The following is an 8,101-nucleotide window of genomic DNA, read 5'->3' as shown; positions in this document are numbered from 1 at the left end:
AGTCACTTTACTCGTACCATAATGCATGATCCCGTGATCAACCACTTGGTCACATTGAGCTCATTATGATGATGCATTACCGAGTGGGCCCAGAGATACCTCTCCGTCATACGGAGTGACAAATCCCAGTCTCGATTCGTGCCAACCCAACAGACACTTTCAGAGATACCTGTAGTGTACCTTTATAGTCACCCAGTTACGTTGTGACGTTTGGCACACCCAAAGCACTCCTACGGTATCCGGGAGTTGCACAATCTCATGGTCTAAGGAAATGATACTTGACATTCGAAAAAGCTATAGCAAACGAACTACACGATCTTTGAGATATGCTTAGGATTGGGTCTTGTCCATCACATCATTCTCCTAATGATGTGATCCCGTTATCAATGACATCCAATGTCCATAGTCAGGAAACCATGACTATCTTTTGATCAATAAGCTAGTCAACTAGAGGCTCACTAGGGACGTGTTGTGGTCTATGTATTCACACATGTATTACGATTTCCGGATAACACAATTATAGCATGAATAATAGACAATTATCATGAACAAAGAAATATAATAATAACCATTTTATTATTGCCTCTAGGGCATATTTCCAACATACCCTGCCTTTGAGTCACTGACAGGTGGGCCCCATGCTCTGTGGGACCCATGTGTCAGTTTCTCAAAGGTAGGCTAGCCCACGACAGGGGATCCTCGTCCCTCCGGGTATGCCCATGCGTCCGAGCACGTAAGTACAATGGCATGCAAGATGTAGAGTATTACCTCACCATAAGAATTTGGATCTGTGTAAATCCACGTTCCGTGTGTAACCTATTCTGATCCTCTATGCGCTCCCGCCTCATGAGCAACCCTATGCAAGGATCTGTCGGTTTTCTACACCGTCACCACCCTTTCCAGGACCGGGGGCAATGTGAGTGACAACATGCCCATGGATCTAGCGATCTGTCTAGAAAAGTACCTAAAGACCGTTCCCTACCTCAAGTTGGACCATGATATCGAAGACCTTCTCGTTTCACTTTCGATAGTACAAAATTATGGGATGTAAACATGTGGTGTAGTGATATAATAAGAGAGGGTGACGAATAGCTCAGCCCTATTAATGACCATGTGGTATTGTGTGACAACGAGGATTTAGGACATATTAATACTACTAGTTTGCCCATAGAAAATACTGTATATTCGGAATTAACGACCATGCCATCTACCCCTATAGCTCTTGACCTCCCTCCCTAATGGAGCTGGCCAAACAAGTGTTTTTTGCGGGTCGGCCCATGATCACGCGTGCCCGGCATGTAATGGACCCAACCCGGCATGCGACTACGGGCCGTGTTTGGCTCGTGGCACTCCGTGTGCTGTGTTCGCACGAACCTTTATTTATTATTATTTTCATCTTTTTAAAAGGTAATTGGCCCAAAAGGCTAAAAATGCCCCCAAACAGTAAAAAAAACTCCTTTTTTGAGAAAGCACGCGGGGAGGCCGGCACACATTCCACCGTGTTGGACTGGCCTGCTAGTTAATGTGCCGTGCTCGGCCCGCGTGTCAGAATGACACGGCCCGCTTATAAACAGGCTTCCGCGCGCCGTGCCATGCCAGGCCCGTTTACGCGTGTGCTGGGTTTGGGCACCATTGCTCCATAGCGAAGAGCGGAAGGCACGGCCACCGCCACGCACCACCCCGCTGCCGCCAACACGCTGTAGGTCCGCCGCCGGCGACATTGAAGGTAAGGTGCCCCCCGTCTAGGTTGCTTCAATCTGAAATTCACCGTCTTCTTTTGGATCCTTTGGATTATTGGAACCGATGCGTGTGCTTTCTTGATTCCTCTTAGAACAGGAGTTGGTTTCTTGTTTTGGTGATTGGGCGAAATGTGGATCCATTCTTGATTTCACCTAGAACTGGAATCAGACATTGCATCTTCCCTTTTCGTATGGAACTTTACGAGTTCGATCTAGTACGAATGAGCGATTGATTTCTTGTACATAGATATATTAACATACACGCATGTGCAATTGTTGCAGGGGCACCACAGTACACAAAGCTGAGAGCGATGGCGTCAACCACCATATCGTCCTGCGCATATCAGGCGGTGCAAGGCGCGCACCGACTGAAGATCTGTCAGTTTAGTCACGGGATTGTTGGCATGGACGTCAATGCTGATGGTTTCATCCGCTCCAGCACCTTCAGGGTTGGGGGATTCGACTGGGCTATCTTGTAGTACTACCCAGAGGGTTATGGCGACGACAGTGAGGGATTCATATCAGTTTTTGTTGAGTTCATGAGCAAGTATGGGCAGGCACCAGCGGTCGTCGACATAAGACTGATTGATCAAGTCACTGGAAAGCCCAAATCATTATTGTCAAGTGTATTCTTTGAATTGGATGAGGAGCCGTTTGGATTCAAGTCTGACAGCTTCACAGAGGCTACCTGAGGTAAGGAGAGGTGTATAAGAAGGGAGGCGTTGGAGGATTCAGTGTATGTCCGAGATGATTGCCTTGTGATTGAATGTGTCATCACTGTTTGAGGCCAATTAAGGGTGTCTGAAACCAAACCATTGCGTGAAATTGATGTGCCTCCCCCTAACGCACTACAGCATTTTCGCAAGATGTTGGAGGATACGTCCACAGCAGATGTGACCTTCAATGTTGAACAAGAAACATTTGCTGCCCACAGAGCGGTGCTTGCTGCGCGGTCACCTGTCTTCCGGAAGCAGTTCAGCGAACCCATGAATGAGAAGAAGATGAGCCGCATAACCATCAACTCTGTGGAACCAGCGGTTTTCAAGGCTCTTCTCCATTTCATTTACACCGATTCCTTGCCTGTGATGGATGATTTCAGTAGAGCTGAAAGCAATGCTGTTTTCCAGCATCTACTTGCAGCAGCGGATCAATATGGTTTAGAGAGATTGAAGCTTATGTGTGCACACACCTTGGTTATGAACCTTAATGTGGAGAATGTGGCTAGTGCACTATGGCTAGCTGATAAGTACAATTGCCAGAAGCTTAAAGAAGCTTGCGTCAATTTTATGGCCCCTTCCAACAGAGTCGATGCTGTGGTGGCAAGCCAAGGGTACCAGCTTCTGAAAAGAGGTTCCCCCTCTCCATTAGCAGATGTGTGGGAGAAGAGGAGCCGTGCTCGCCAAAGCTTTCTTTAGAGCAGATCCAAAAGCTACAATGCTAGATTATGAGTGCTTCTGTCAGCAGAATGACTGGTATGATGAAAGCAGTTCCACCAAAATTTATTATGCGTATCTAGATCCTATGCTTTGAGAAATCATCTAAGCAGTCCCCTGGTAACTCTTTAGCTTTTTGCGAGAAACTACTAATGTCATGTTGGTCATGTATAGCTGTGAAATGTTGATCTTTAGATGCATTCTTGGGTCAATTTAGCGGATATGCTCCAGCAAGTATGTTCCAAATGATGTGTGATCTGTTGATTTGCAGCTTGTTTTGATTTGGTCCACCTTACGCACTTTTTGAATTGCTTTGGTCCTTCGCTCTGTTTTGCAACGCACGGTTCAGCTTACCACTGTTGATCTCTTCATATAAAAGATGGATTGTGTTTGTCGCTCAGGACATCTGCTGTCACATGACTGCTGACTGCTCAATGAATGTTGACTTCTGCTGATTTAGTTGATACTCCGTGTATGATAAAGAAGATGGATAATGTTAGTTCATTATTGGAGTACCACTTAAGTCACAGGGTGCTAACAGTTCTGAAGGTATTGGACCCTGTACTATCCGGAGAGATGCATCCTACTGCCATAAGCTGATTGTTGCCATTTCCCTCCTTTTACAGATGCACTACAAATTTCTTTATTACATATATTCATTACTTTAATTTGAAATGGACCTGTTATCTCTGTTCAAGTTGTCAATAACTTTGAGCAATATGCTGTTTTCCTGTTTCATTATCCAGAGTGCATTTTCTGTTTTGACCGACCGCTCATGTGAAAACATTTAACTTGGGGATGTCTATTGTTTGCTTTTCGCTCTTTCCACGAAATGATTTTGCAAATGTAAATGATTTGATTAATCCAAACATAAACCGGTGTGATGAAGATCTTGGTACTCAGATGTTCTGGTTTGTTGATGTGCATAATCCTCTCTATCCCGCTAGCTGATTACCAAGTGGAAGATTTTGTGGCATGGTCTCTTACTAGATCATGCATGTTCTTGGTGAAGTCGGCTTACCATGTTGAATTGGAGGCTCATATCGGCAGAAAATAAACCAAAGGGTACTTGCGGAAGGAACAAACCCACGTCCAATACGGGCCACTATTTGGAAACTAAAGTTTTGAGCAAAGTTGAAAAAATTATATGGAGAATTATGCCCTGCTGTTTTAATCTTGCAAATAGACATTCGAAGGTCACTGGTTGATGTCTGGTTTGTGTTAGGGGTGCTGAGGATACAAAACAAACATTTGTTTAAATGTGCAGTTTTGCTACATGTAAGTCGCCTGAAATTTACATTTGGGTCGGTCATTTCTTTCTTGTACTAGTACTTAGTCTGTTTTTCCTTCATTTTTTATGTATCAGATTTTGTGTGCGTGCATTTGTGTGTGTCGCCTGCTTGTAAAGGTCCTACCTGGTGTTGTCGTGTGTGACTTTGTGTATGGTGTTCGTCTCTGGTGTTCGTGCGTTGCAGGCATGTGCGTGTACGTGCACATGTGCATGTGTCTATGTTATCTGAAAATTGCTCTACGATATACTTATTTTTGCATATTGTGCTACGGCGCAAAATTTTCTATTGTCTTTCGTTTCAAGTTTTTTTTTCTCTTTTTTTAGGGGAAAATCAATGCCCCTAATTCATTCTACCTTAGAGAAAAATCAGTTTCTATCTTTTTAGATTTCTACTATGTTTAGTCTTTATTATTTTTTATCAAGTGTTTTTGGTCATTTTTTCTTTTTATGTATGTGTGAATATTAGGTGTGCATGTGTAAATATATACAAACGTATTATAAAATATGTGTGTAAATTATACTATAGTGAAAAATTGCACTATTATATGTCTATTTTTGCATTCCTAAAAATATGCAATTTTAGAACAAATTGTGTGCAAGTTTTGCCATCATTTGTTTTTAGTTTTTATTTCATTTTCTTTCTTCTATAAGGACACCAACACCACTAATTAATTCCTTCTTAGAAAAATTCCTTTTTGATTTTTTTACTATTATACATGTATACTTGCATATTAGGAAGAAGGGCAATTTCCACCTAAATTTTGTGCATATTTTGTCATCATCTATTTATTTTATTTTATTTCTTTTGGAAGGGTAAAACAAATACCCCTTATTCATTCTACCTTAGAGAAAATTCAGTTTTTGTCTTTTTTAACTTTGTACTAGTTTTAGTCTTTATTATTGCTTATCAAGTGTTTTTAGTTATTTTTTCTTTTTCTTTATGTGTGTCAATATTAGGTGCGCGTGTGGAAATATATACAAAAGTATTATACAATATGTGTGTAAGTTATACTATAGTGCAAAATTGCACTATTATATGCCTATTTCAACATTGAAAAAAATATGCAATTTCAGTACAAATTCTCTGCAAGTTTTGTCATCACTTGTTTTTAGTTTTTATTTTCTTTTCTTACTTCTATAAGGGTAATACAGACACAAGTAATTAACCCCTTGTTAGAAAAATTCTGTCTTAAAAACTTTCACTATTATACACATATTCTTGCATATTACGAAAAAGTGCAATTTCCATCTAAATTATGTGCAAAATTTGTCATCATGTTTTTTTTTTCATTTTCTTTCTTTCAGAAGGGTAAAATGAATGCCCCTAATTCATTCTACCTTCAAGAAAATTCAATTTCTTTTTGTCTTTTTAGCTTTGTACTAGTTTTAGTATTTATTAGTATTTTTTTGAATTATTAGTATTTATTAGTATTGTTTAACAAGTGTTTTTGTCGGGTTTTCTTTGTGCGTGTAAATATACACGTAAGTATTATACAGCATCGTGCAAACATTTTACCTTTATGTAAGCTGCCTGAAAAGTCAATTTTCTGACCGGTGATTTTTTGTCAACATTCGTTTTTTTCCTTGTGTTGTTTGATTATTTCTTGGGCTATATTTTTGACTTCCCCCTGTTTGGGGCCAGTGAATTTTTCTGTTGGGCTTGAAGCCCATTACTCATTGCCTGTTTTTTTTCTATATGTATTTGTATTTGTGTTTTTTTTTCTTTACTCAGTTTTTTTGTTTTCTATGTATTTTTGAGATATTGGATGAGTGTTAGTGTGCACACGCAAGTATTATACAATATGTCTATAAATCTATATACCTAATAATAAAAGGGCTATTGCTTCTTACCCCCTAATTTCCGTCCGTAATTTTGGTTCACTCGACGTTAATTTGTTTTCGTCCGTCGCTCTGCTAATGTGTTTTTCGTCCGTCGGTACGCCCACTTGGGCCTCAGCCCCATCCGTCCATCCTCTTGGGCCCCAGTTCGGTTCGTCCATCCTCTTCGTCGTCACAAAAACTCGGTAAAAATAACCGAATAGATAGTCCCACATCGTTCTTTTATATACAATCCCATCGGTTCAAATATGGTTGCGAGTTGAAGACAACAAGCGCCCTGGAAGGCCTCGAAGGAGTTGGTCAGAGAAGGAACTATTGGGAGAGAAACCTGTTGGGCAACGTAGTAATTTCAAAAAATTCCTACGCACACACAGAATCATGGTGATGCATAACAACGAGAGGGGAGAGTGTTGTCTACGTACCCTCGTAGACCGAAAGCGGAAGCGTTAGCACAACGTGGTTGATGTAGTCGTACGTCTTCACGATCCGACCGATCAAGTACCGAACGCACGGCACCTCCGAGTTCAGCACACGTTCAGCTCGATGACGTCCCTCGAACTCCGATCTAGCCGAGCTTTGAGGGAGAGTTCCGTTAGCACGACGGCGTGGTGACGATGATGATGTTCTACCGACGCAGGGGCTTCGCCTAAGCACCGCTACGATATTATTGAGGTGGATTATGGTGGAGGGGGGCACCGCACACGGCTAAGAGATCAAGAGATCAACTGTTGTGTCTTTGGGGTGCCCCCCTGCCCCCGTATATAAAGGAGCAAGGGGGGTGTGGCCGGCCTAGAGAGGGGCGCTCCAGGAGGAGTCCTACTCCTACCGGGAGTAGGACTCCCCCCTTTCCTTGTTGGACTAGGAGAGAGAGGGGAAAGAGGTGGAGGAGAAGAAGGAAGGGGGGGCGCCCCCCTCTCCTTGTCCTATTCGGACTAGGGGGGAGGGGGCGCGGCCCATGCCCTGGCCACCTCTCCTCTCTTTCCACCAAGGCCCACTAAGGCCCATTAAGTCCCCGGGGGGTTCCGGTAACCTCCCGGTACTCCGGTAAAATCCCGATTTCACCCGGAACACTTTCGATATCCAAACTAAAGGAAATATGCCCTAGAGGCAATAGTAAAGTTATTATTTATTTCCTTATATCATGATAAAAGTTTATTATTCATGCTAAAATTGTATTAACCGGAAACATAATACATGTGTGAATACATAGACAAACAGAGTGTCACTAGTATGCCTCTACTAGACTAGCTTGTTAATCAAAGATGGTTATGTTTCCTAACCATAGACAAAGAGTTGTCATTTGATTAACAGGATCACATCATTAGTTGAATGATCTGATTGACATGAACCATTCCGTTAGCTTAGCACTCGATCGTTTAGTATGTTGCTATTGCTTTCTTCATGACTTATACATGTTCCTATGACTATGAGATTATGCAAATCCCGTTTGCCAGAGGAACACTTTGTGTGCTACCAAACGTCACAACGTAACTGGGTGATTATAAAGGAGCTCTACAGGTGTCTCCAAAGGTACATGTTGGGTTGGCGTATTTTGAGATTAGGATTTGTCACTCCGATTGTCGGAGAGGTATCTCTGGGCCCTCTCGGTAATGCACATCACTTAAGCCTTGCAAGCATTGCAACTAATGAGTTAGTTGCGGGATGATGTATTACAGAACGAGTAAAGAGACTTGCCGGTAACGAGATTGAACTAGGTATGGGATACCGACGATCGAATCTCGGGCAAGTAACATACCGATGACAAAGGGAACAACGTATGTTGTTATGCGGTCTGACCG

At 42.2% G+C, this 8,101-nt stretch overlaps 1 long non-coding RNA gene across 1 annotated transcript; it reads left to right on the top strand.

Moving 5' to 3' along the window:
* The first annotated feature begins 1,599 nt into the window (after positions 1 to 1,599).
* Positions 1,600 to 3,436, top strand: LOC123150974 (uncharacterized). Its single transcript, XR_006475436.1, has 2 exons — positions 1,600 to 1,726; positions 2,022 to 3,436. It is a non-coding gene; the product is annotated as an uncharacterized lncRNA (long non-coding RNA).
* Positions 3,437 to 8,101: the final 4,665 nt, after the last annotated feature.

The sequence above is a fragment of the Triticum aestivum genome, chromosome 7A, assembly GCF_018294505.1.
Source record: "Triticum aestivum cultivar Chinese Spring chromosome 7A, IWGSC CS RefSeq v2.1, whole genome shotgun sequence".
Lineage (NCBI taxonomy): Eukaryota > Viridiplantae > Streptophyta > Magnoliopsida > Poales > Poaceae > Triticum > Triticum aestivum.
This window is presented reverse-complemented; position numbering and strand designations above follow the sequence as displayed.